General features: G+C 48.0%; 2 long non-coding RNA genes across 3 annotated transcripts; both read left to right on the top strand.

The window, feature by feature from the left end:
- The first annotated feature begins 1,118 nt into the window (after positions 1 to 1,118).
- LOC124028194 lies at positions 1,119 to 7,698 on the top strand. Of its 2 annotated transcripts, none has more exons than XR_006837560.1 (4): positions 1,119 to 1,142; positions 4,188 to 4,262; positions 5,016 to 5,147; positions 7,591 to 7,698. It is a non-coding gene; the product is annotated as an uncharacterized LOC124028194 (long non-coding RNA). The 2 variants fall into 2 exon arrangements; XR_006837559.1 differs by lacking the exon at positions 1,119 to 1,142 and adding an exon at positions 1,174 to 1,197.
- Positions 7,699 to 7,772: 74 nt separating this feature from the next.
- Positions 7,773 to 9,359, top strand: LOC124028195. The gene is made up of 2 exons (XR_006837561.1): positions 7,773 to 8,034; positions 8,168 to 9,359. It is a non-coding gene; the product is annotated as an uncharacterized LOC124028195 (long non-coding RNA).
- The last annotated feature ends 294 nt before the right edge of the window (positions 9,360 to 9,653 follow it).

Here is a 9,653-nt window from a genome sequence, read left to right as displayed (position 1 = left end):
ACAGATGCTGAACACACACACACAGACACACAGATGCTGAACACACACACACAGACACACAGATGCTGAACACACACACACAGACACACAGATGCTGAACACACACACACAGACACAGATGCTGAACACACACACAGACACACAGATGCTGAACACACACACACAGACACACAGATGCTGAACACACACACAGACACACAGATGCTGAACACACACACAGACACAGATGCTGAACACACACACAGACACACAGATGCTGAACACACACACACAGATGCTGAACACACACACAGACACACAGATGCCGAACACACACACACAGACACACAGATGCTGAACACACACACACAGACGCTGAACACACACACACAGACACACAGATGCTGAACACACACACAGACACACAGATGCTGAACACACACACACACAGACACACAGATGCTGAACACACACACACACAGACACACAGATGCTGAACACACACACACAGACACACAGATGCTGAACACACACACACAGACACACAGATGCTGAACACACACACACAGACACACAGATGCTGAACACACACACACAGACACACAGATGCTGAACACACACACAGACACACAGATGCTGAACACACACAATCATTGGGTTTGTTTGACATTGCAGCCGATGCATTTGGGTAAACTGTGACTGACTGACTCCATCTCCAAATAATAATGAGCCGTTATTTATGATACGAACATCAGCGACGTCAAACCAGCTCTTGATTTTTTAGTTGGGTGTGTTGTACACATGAGTGAGGCTCCTCCATCTTCTTCCAGCCATTACGATTGGTCGCCCTGGCTACGGTGTCCTCAGGAGGTGGCTCCGATGCTCCAGCAGTTCATCAGACCGTGGTGAGTCTGTCACACATCTGATGTCACATCTAGTCCTTCACCTCGCTGATCATTATCAACATGTTTAGATTGCCTGGTTTGTGACGCGGTGGTGTGTGTGTGACAGGTGTACGTCCCTACGGAACATCCGTGACAACGAGGAGAAAGACTCGCCTTCAGAGGGATCTGCATGATGATTGGCGTAAACCCTGGGGAGGGTCCAGGTAAGAGGAAGGCAGATGGATGGTGATTGGAGTAAACCCTGGGGGAGTGGTCCAGGTCAGAGGAAGGCAGATGGATGGTGATTGGAGTAAACCCTGGGGGAGTGGTCCAGGTCAGAGGAAGGCAGATGGGGAGGACAGGTACAGGGGCCCGTACTCCGGTTGGGCCTGTCCTCTCCTAGTTGGGCCTGTCCTCTCCTAGTTGGGCCTGTCCTCTCCTAGTTGGGCCTGTCCTCTCCTAGTTGGGCCTGTCCTCTCCTAGTTTGGCCAGTGTGGGCGCTCAACCGATGTTAGGTTACTATGGTGACTATAGGTTAGGTTACCATGGTGAGCGAGCGTTGTTCCTTCGTATTTCCAATAAGTACTGATGACCCATTTTTATTGGTCTCTGCCTGCAAATCTTCCTCCTAAAAGCTAGGCTGTATCCTACAGAACCAGGCCGTATCCTACAGAACTAGGCCGTATCCTACAGAACTATCCTACAGAACTAGGCCGTATCCTACAGAACCAGGCCGTATCCTACAGAACCAGGCCGTATCCTACAGAACCAGGCCGTATCCTACAGAACCAGGCCGTATCCTACAGAACCAGGCCGTATCCTACAGAACCAGGCCGTATCCTACAGAACCAGGCCGTATCCTACAGAACCAGGCCGTATCCTACAGAACTAGGCCGTATCCTACAGAACTAGGCCGTATCCTACAGAACCAGGCCGTATCCTACAGAACCAGGCCGTATCCTACAGAACCAGGCCGTATCCTACAGAACCAGGCCGTATCCTACAGAACCAGGCCGTATCCTACAGAACCAGGCCGTATCCTACAGAACTAGGCCGTATCCTACAGAACTAGGCCGATCCTACAGAACTAGGCCGTATCCTACAGAACTAGGCCGTATCCTACAGAACTAGGCCGTATCCTACAGAACTAGGCCGTATCCTACAGAACTAGGCCGTATCCTACAGAACCAGGCCGTATCCTACAGAACCAGGCCGTATCCTACAGAACCAGGCCGTATCCTACAGAACCAGGCCGTATCCTACAGAACTACTCAGAACTAGACTGTATCCTACAAAACTAGACTGTATCCTACAAACTAGACTGTATCCTACAAAACTAGACTGTATCCTACAAAACCCAGAACTAGACTGTATCCTACAAAACTACCTCAGAACTAGGCCGTATCCTGCAGAACTAGGAACCTGTATCCTGCAAAACTAGACTGTATCCTACAAAACTAGGCTGTATCCTACAAAACAGAACTACTACAAAACTAGACTGTATCCTACAAAACTAGACTGTATCCTACAAAACCAGACTGTATCCTACAAAACTAGACTGTATCCTACAAAACTAGACTGTATCCTAGACTGTATCCTACAAAACTAGACTGTATCCTACAAAACTAGACTGTATCCTAAAAACTAGACTGTATCCTACAAAACTAGACTGTATCCTACAAACTAGACTGTATCCTACAAAAACTAGACTGTATCCTACAAAACTAGACTGTATCCTACAAAACTAGACTGTATCCTACAAACTACTGTATCAGACTGTATCCTACAAAACTAGACTGTATCCTACAAAACTAGACTAGACTGTAACTCCTCCTACACAATCCTAAATCCTAGAACTGTATCCTGCAGAACAAAAACTAGGCCGTATCCTGCAGAACTCCTGCAGAACTAGGCCGTATCCTGCAGAACTAGGCCGTATCCTGTATCCTACAAAACTAGGCTGTATCCTACAGAACTAGGCCGTATCCTGCAGAACTAGGCTGTATCCTACAGAACTAGGGCTAGGAACTAGGCTGTATCCTACAGAACTAGGCTGTATCCTACAGAACTAGGCCGTATCCTGCAGAACTAGGCCGTATCCTGCAGAACTAGGCCGTATCCTGCAGAACTAGGCCGTATCCTGCAGAACTAGGCCGTATCCTACAGAACTAGGCCGTATCCTGAGAACTCCGTATCCTACAGAACTAGACCGTATCCTACAGAACTAGACCGTATCCTACAGAACTAGCTGTATCCTACCGAACTAGGCTGTATCCTACAGAACTAGGCAGAACTAGGCTGTATCCTACAGAACTTGGCAGAACGTGTTGCTGTCATCATTCTGTTTTTATTTAACCTTTATTTAACTCGGCAAGTCGGTTAAGAACAACTTGTTATTTACGATGACGACCCACCTGTTCTCGCTGCTTCCTGTTCAGTGTCTCACCGGTGAGATCAGATGTGTGTGGTGTCAGTTAGAGGAGGTTATAGGCTGGTCATGGGGGAGGAGAATGGGGCACTTCTCTCTCTAAGGAAATGTACTTCCTACATTTAGGCTATAGTTTACTACACAGCCCAGAAATAAATATTGATCACCTATATGTCTCCGTCTGAAAATCGTCCGTCTCCTTAAAGGTAGGCTGTAAAAATAACTCAAGAGAAGGTCTATCCAACTCCGTTCTTTTCAAACGACATCTAACACATTGATGTAGCCCGGTAATACAGACAGGCTAATACAGACAGGCTAATACAGACAGGCTAATACAGACAGGCTAATACAGACAGGCTAATACAGACAGGCTAATACAGACAGGCTAATACAGACAGGCTAATACAGACAGGCTAATACAGACAGGCTAATACAGACAGGCTAATACAGACAGGCTAATACAGACAGGCTAATACAGACAGGCTAATACAGACAGGCTAATACAGACAGGCTAATACAGACAGGCTAATACAGACAGGCTAATACAGACAGGCTAATACAGACCGGCTAATACAGACAGGCTACATACAGACCGGCTAATACAGACCGGCTAATAGAATGGGCCAGGTGACCGTCTCTGGTCAGTTAACCTGTTGAATTTGTTTTGGTCTGGTGGTATTGCCTGTCGGGTGCTTAAGTTGCTTGCAACCATGTCTGGCAAGTGAGCTGCGTCACACACCTAGAATCACATCGTAGCACTGCGGTTGGGTTTGGGACCAGGTGTTGGGAGTCAGACAGGAAGTCGGCAGCAGGCGTTGTGGTGTGAAGAGGGCAGACCTCTACATGGAGACACGGTCCTTCTGTAGGTTGAAATGACAGAATGTGTCTCTCTGCAGGACTTCATCTTCTTCTGTGATGCCGTGGCGTCCTGGGTCAGCCCTAAAGACGACCTGAGAGACATGTTCTACAAGGTGTGGGAGGACACAACGCTCTGTCCCAGAAGGCACCTGGTTCCCTTTGATCGGCACGTCTGTAGTGTACAGTGGAAGGGAGAGGCCGTTTAGGACACATCCTGGGAAAAGCTTTGCTTGGCCCAGATCAGTGTGTGTGTCTCAGTGTGTGTGTGTCTCTCAGTGTGTGTGTGTGTGTGTGTGTGTGTGTGTGTGTGTGTGTGTGTGTTTCTCTCAGTGTGTGTGTGTGTGTTTCTCTCAGTGTGTGTGTGTGTTTCTCTCAGTGTGTGTGTGTGTTTCTCTCAGTGTGTGTGTGTTTCTCTCAGTGTGTGTGTGTGTCTCTCAGTGTGTGTGTGTCTCAGTGTGTGCAGTGTGTGTGTGTGGCTCTCAGTGTGTGTGTCTCTCAGTGTGTGCTCTCTGTGTGTGTGTGCGCGTGTGTCTCTCTGTGTGTGTGTGCGCGTGTGTCTCTCTGTGTGTGTGTGTGCGCGTGTGTCTCTGTGTGTGTGTGTGTGCACGTGTGTCTCTCAGTGTGTGTGTGCGCGTGTGTCTCTCAGTGTGTGTCTGCAGTGTGTGTGTCGTGTGTCTCAGTGTGTGCGCGTGTGTCTCTCAGTGTGTGTGTGCGCGTGTGTCTCTCAGTGTGTGTGAGTGTGTGTGTGTGTAGACTGTATGATAGTGGGATGTTAACCATAATAGTAGAGAATTATTTCAGACATAGTTTCTGTTGTCATTTCTTTGTTGAGGAGTCAAAGTATTTTCTCTCTTCCTCCCTCCCAGATCCTCCATGGTTTTAAGGACCAGGTAGGAGAGGAGAACTGGCAGCAGTTCTCAGAACAGTTTCCCCCCCAGCTGAAGGAGAGACTGTCTGCCTGCTACGCTGTGTAGAAACCCCCCCTAACCTAACATCAGGTACACACTCGCTTTAAATAGGACCATTCCAATGTTAATTCTGTCACACTGTTCTGGGACACTGTGAAGTCCATGGAGAACAAGAGCACCTCCTCCCAGCTGCCCACTGCACTGAGGCTAGGTAACACGGTCTCCACCGATAAATCCATGATTATCGAAAACTTCAATAAGCACTTCTCAACGGCTGGCCATGCCTTCCGCCTGGCTACTCCAACCTCGGCCAACAGCTCTGCCCCCCCGCAGCTCCTCGCCCAAGCCTCTCCAGGTTCTCCTTTACCCAAATCCAGATAGCAGATGTTCTGAAAGAGCTGCAAAACCTGGACCCGTACAAATCAGCTGGGCTTGACAATCTGGACCCTCTATTTCTGAAACTATCTGCCGCCATTTTCGCAACCCCTATTACCAGCCTGTTCAACCTCTCTTTCATATCGTCTGAGATCCCCCAAGGATTGGAAAGCTGCCGCAGTCATCCCCCTCTTCAAAGGGAGACACCCTGGACCCAAACTGTTATAGACCTATATCCATCCTGCCCTGCCTATCTAAGGTCTTCGAAAGCCAAGTCAACAAACAGGTCACTGACCATCTCGAATCCCACCGTACCTTCTCCTCTGTGCAATCTGGTTTCCGAGGCCGGTCACGGGTGCACCTCAGCTACACTCAAGGTACTAAACGATATCATAACCGCCATCAATAAAAGACAGTACTGTGCAGCCGTCTTCATCGACCTCGCCAAGGCTTTCGACTCTGTCAATCACCATATTCTTATCGGCAGACTCAATAGCCTCGGTTTTTCGGATGACTGCCTTGCCTGGTTCACCAATTACTTTGCAGACAGAGTTCAGTGTGTCAAATCGGAGGGCATGCTGTCCGGTCCTCTGTCAGTCTCTATGGGGGTACCTCAGGGTTCAATTCTCAGGCCGACTCTTTTTCTCTGTATATATCAATGATGTTGCTCTTGCTACGGGCGATTCCCTGGTCCACCTCTACGCAGACGACACCATTCTATATACTTTTGGCCCGTCATTGGACACTGTGCTATCTAACCTCCAAACGAGCTTCAATGCCACACAGCACTCCTTCCGTGGCCTCCAACTGCTCTTAAACGCGAGTAAAACCAAATGCATGCTTTTCAACCGTTCGCTGCCTGCACCCGCACGCCCGACTAGCATCACCACCCTGGATGGTTCCAACCTAGAATATGTGGACATCTATAAGTACCTAGGTGTCTGGCTAGACTGCAAACTCTCCTTCCAGACTCACATCAAACATCTCCAATCGAAAATCAAATCAAGAGTCGGCTTTCTATTCCGCAACAAAGCCTCCTTCACTCACGCCGCCAAGCTTACCCTAGTAAAACTGACTATCCTACCGATCCTCTACTTCGGCGATGTCATCTGAGTAGTCCATACAAATGGCAACAATCCAGTTTGCTGAGTAGTTGTCACTGGCTTCCAACACTCTGCAGTCAGTCACTTGCTGAGACCCACTGGCTCCAGGTCATCTACAAGTCCATGCTAGTGCCCTTATCTCAGTTCACTGGTCACGATGGCAACACCCATCCGTAGAACGCGCTCCAGCAGGTGTATCTCACTGATCATCCCTAAAGCCAACACCTCATTTGGCCTGCGACTTACTCTGCTGCCTGTGACTGGAACGAACTGCAAAAAATCGCTGAAGTTGGAGACTTATCTCCTCAACAACTTCAAACATCAGCTATCTGAGCAGCTAACCCATCGAGCTGTACATAGTCTATTGGTAAATAGCCCACCATCACCTACCTCATCCCCATACTGTTTTTATTTATTTACTCCTCTGCTCTTTTGCACACCAATATCTCTACCTGTACATGACCATCTGATCATTTATCACTCCAGTGTTAATCTGCAAAATTGTATTATTCGCCTACCTCCTCATGCCTTTTGCACACATTGTATATAGACTGCCCATTTTTTTCTACTGTGTTATTGACTTGTTAATTGTTTACTCCATGTGTAACTCTGTTGTCTGTTCACACTGCTATGCTTTATTTTGGCCAGGTCGCAGTTGCAAATGAGAACTTGTTCTCAACTAGCCTACCTGGTTAAATAAAGGTGAAATAAAAATAAAATAAAAATAAACACTTTTAGATGGCACTTCCTGGTTGTGATCTTTCTGGCTATTTCCCTCTTTCCCTCTCCCTCCCTCCCTCCCTCCCTCTCCCTCCTCTCCCTCCCCTCCCTCCCTCCCTCCCTCCCTCCCTCCCTCCCCTCCCTCCCTCCCTCCCTCCCTCCCTCCCCCGCCTCCCCGCCCTCGCTCTCCCCCTCGCTCCCCCCCTCGCTCTCCCCCTCGCTCCCCCTCGCTCCCCTCCCCCCTCGCTCTCCCCCTCTCCCCCCGCTCCCCCTCGCTCTCCCCCGCTTTCTCCCCCCACTCCCTCCCTCTCCCCTCACTCTCCCTCCCTCTCCAGGTGAGCCAGTAGTAGAGGAGGAAGGTGAAAAGGAATCTCATCCATCTGTGTTAATGCCCTGAACTGATCTGGGAGGAGAGGGACCCATCACGCCATTGGCCGCTCCCCTGACAGACGGCCCCCACGCCTATGTATTTCTCCATAGCGGGAGGGTGGGCGGGACTTGGGGAGGGACAGGGGACACCTCTAGATTAAAGATTAAGGGGACCCAACCAACACAGAGAAACCAACTAAGGTAGGGACAGATAGAGGGGGGTACCTACATTCAGAAGGAAAAGGTTCCAACGCAGAAACAGGTAGGGACAGATAGAGAATGAAGAGTGAGGGAAAGAGGGGTAGGTAGAGGCCAGCTAGACTACAGTAGAGATGGGTAGGTAGAGGCCAGCTAGACTACAGTAGAGATGGGTAGGTAGGGGCCAGCTAGACTGCAGTAGAGATGGGTAGGTAGAGGCCAGCTAGAGTAGAGAGGGGTAGGTAGAGAGACTGCAGTAGAGAGGGGTAGGTAGGGGCCAGAGACCAGCTAGACTGCAGTAGAGAGGGTAGGTAGGGCCAGCTAGACTGCAGTAGAAAGGGGTAGGTAGAGGCCAGCTAGACTGCAGTAGAGAGGGGTGGTAGAGGCCAGCTAGACTACAGTAGAGATGGGTAGGTAGAGGCCAGCTAGACTACAGTAGAGAGGGGTAGGTAGAGGCCAGCTAGACTACAGTAGAGATGGGTAGGTAGAGGCCAGCTAGACTACAGTAGAGATGGGTAGGTAGAGGCCAGCTAGACTACAGTAGAGAGGGGTAGGTAGAGGCCAGCTAGACTACAGTAGAGATGGGTAGGTAGAGGCCAGCTAGACTAAAAAAATCCACCACACAGAGAGCCATAGACAGAGAGACTGACAGGCACTCCCACAGTAAGACACACACACTTGCAATACATAGAGCTTTGTGTAGATGGCGCTGTTACACTAGTCAGACTCCGACACTACCAGTAAGGGATTAACAGTCAGTGAGGGACAGGCAGCGTGTTGGGGACAGACAGGTAGGTGTCTAGTCTCTGTTTAGCTGTTTTTTTCCGGGGTAAAGGATCTTCTATATGAATGAATATTCCTCCTGTTGTTACTCGATCACTGGTTCACTGCTGATCTCTCCTCCACCAAGCATGTTTTGGTTTCTGTCCTTTCCCTAAGGAATGCTTTCTTCATATAACTATCATGAGAGAATTCTCATGTTCTCTTCTAGATAGCCGGGGATAACTAACCTCTTAGTTCATACGAGTCATCATTATAAGAGGGAGAGAAATAGGGCTTAAATAATACCTGTTATTCTTACGTAAAGTTAGGAAACTACAGGATCACAGTCTCTCGCCTCTAGTTGTACCTGTTTGTGTGTCGTGTCTGAGTTTGTTTACCTATTGTTTACCCTACATGACACTGTTGATTGTTTTAATAAGGTAACGATTTAACACTTGACTCCTCCCACCCTATTGTCCTCCACCTGTAAACTCTGGCCAACTGTGTGTGTGTGTGCCATAGTGATATCTTGAGGAAAGAGATTAAACCCAGAATTGTTTATCCTGATAACGTGTTACAAGAGGTCCATATTTTGTTGCTTTTTGTTTATTATTTTTTTATTTGCTGCTACTGTTTTTTTTAGTTTCCATGGTGAGCTTAAATGAACACAAACAAAACATTTGTTTATTTTTAGTTTTGTGGTTTTGCACTTTTAATTTTTTATTTTTGTATTAAGGATTTTTTTAAACTTAAAGGACATCTGAATTCTACCGTCCGTGTTCTATTGTCTCTTACTTACTGGGAAAACAAAAGCTCTATTGTCTCTTACTTACTGGGAAAACAAAAGCTCTATTGTCTCTTACTTACTGGGAAAACAAAAGCTTATTGTCTCTTACTTACTGGGAAAACAAAAGCTCTATTGTCTCTTACTAACTGGGAAAACAAAAGTAGGAATACGAAAATGGCAGAAAGTTAGTGAAACTGCGAGTAATCCGCACTTTTACAGCGACTGACTGTGTACGTTTGTATTTTCTAGGGAGAAGAGGTTGTAGCTGGAACTAGCCTACTG

The sequence above is a fragment of the Oncorhynchus gorbuscha genome, unplaced genomic scaffold (assembly GCF_021184085.1).
Source record: "Oncorhynchus gorbuscha isolate QuinsamMale2020 ecotype Even-year unplaced genomic scaffold, OgorEven_v1.0 Un_scaffold_3832, whole genome shotgun sequence".
Classification (NCBI taxonomy): domain Eukaryota; kingdom Metazoa; phylum Chordata; class Actinopteri; order Salmoniformes; family Salmonidae; genus Oncorhynchus; species Oncorhynchus gorbuscha.
Note: the sequence above shows the minus strand (reverse complement) of the source record. Positions and strands in the feature narration are given on the sequence as shown.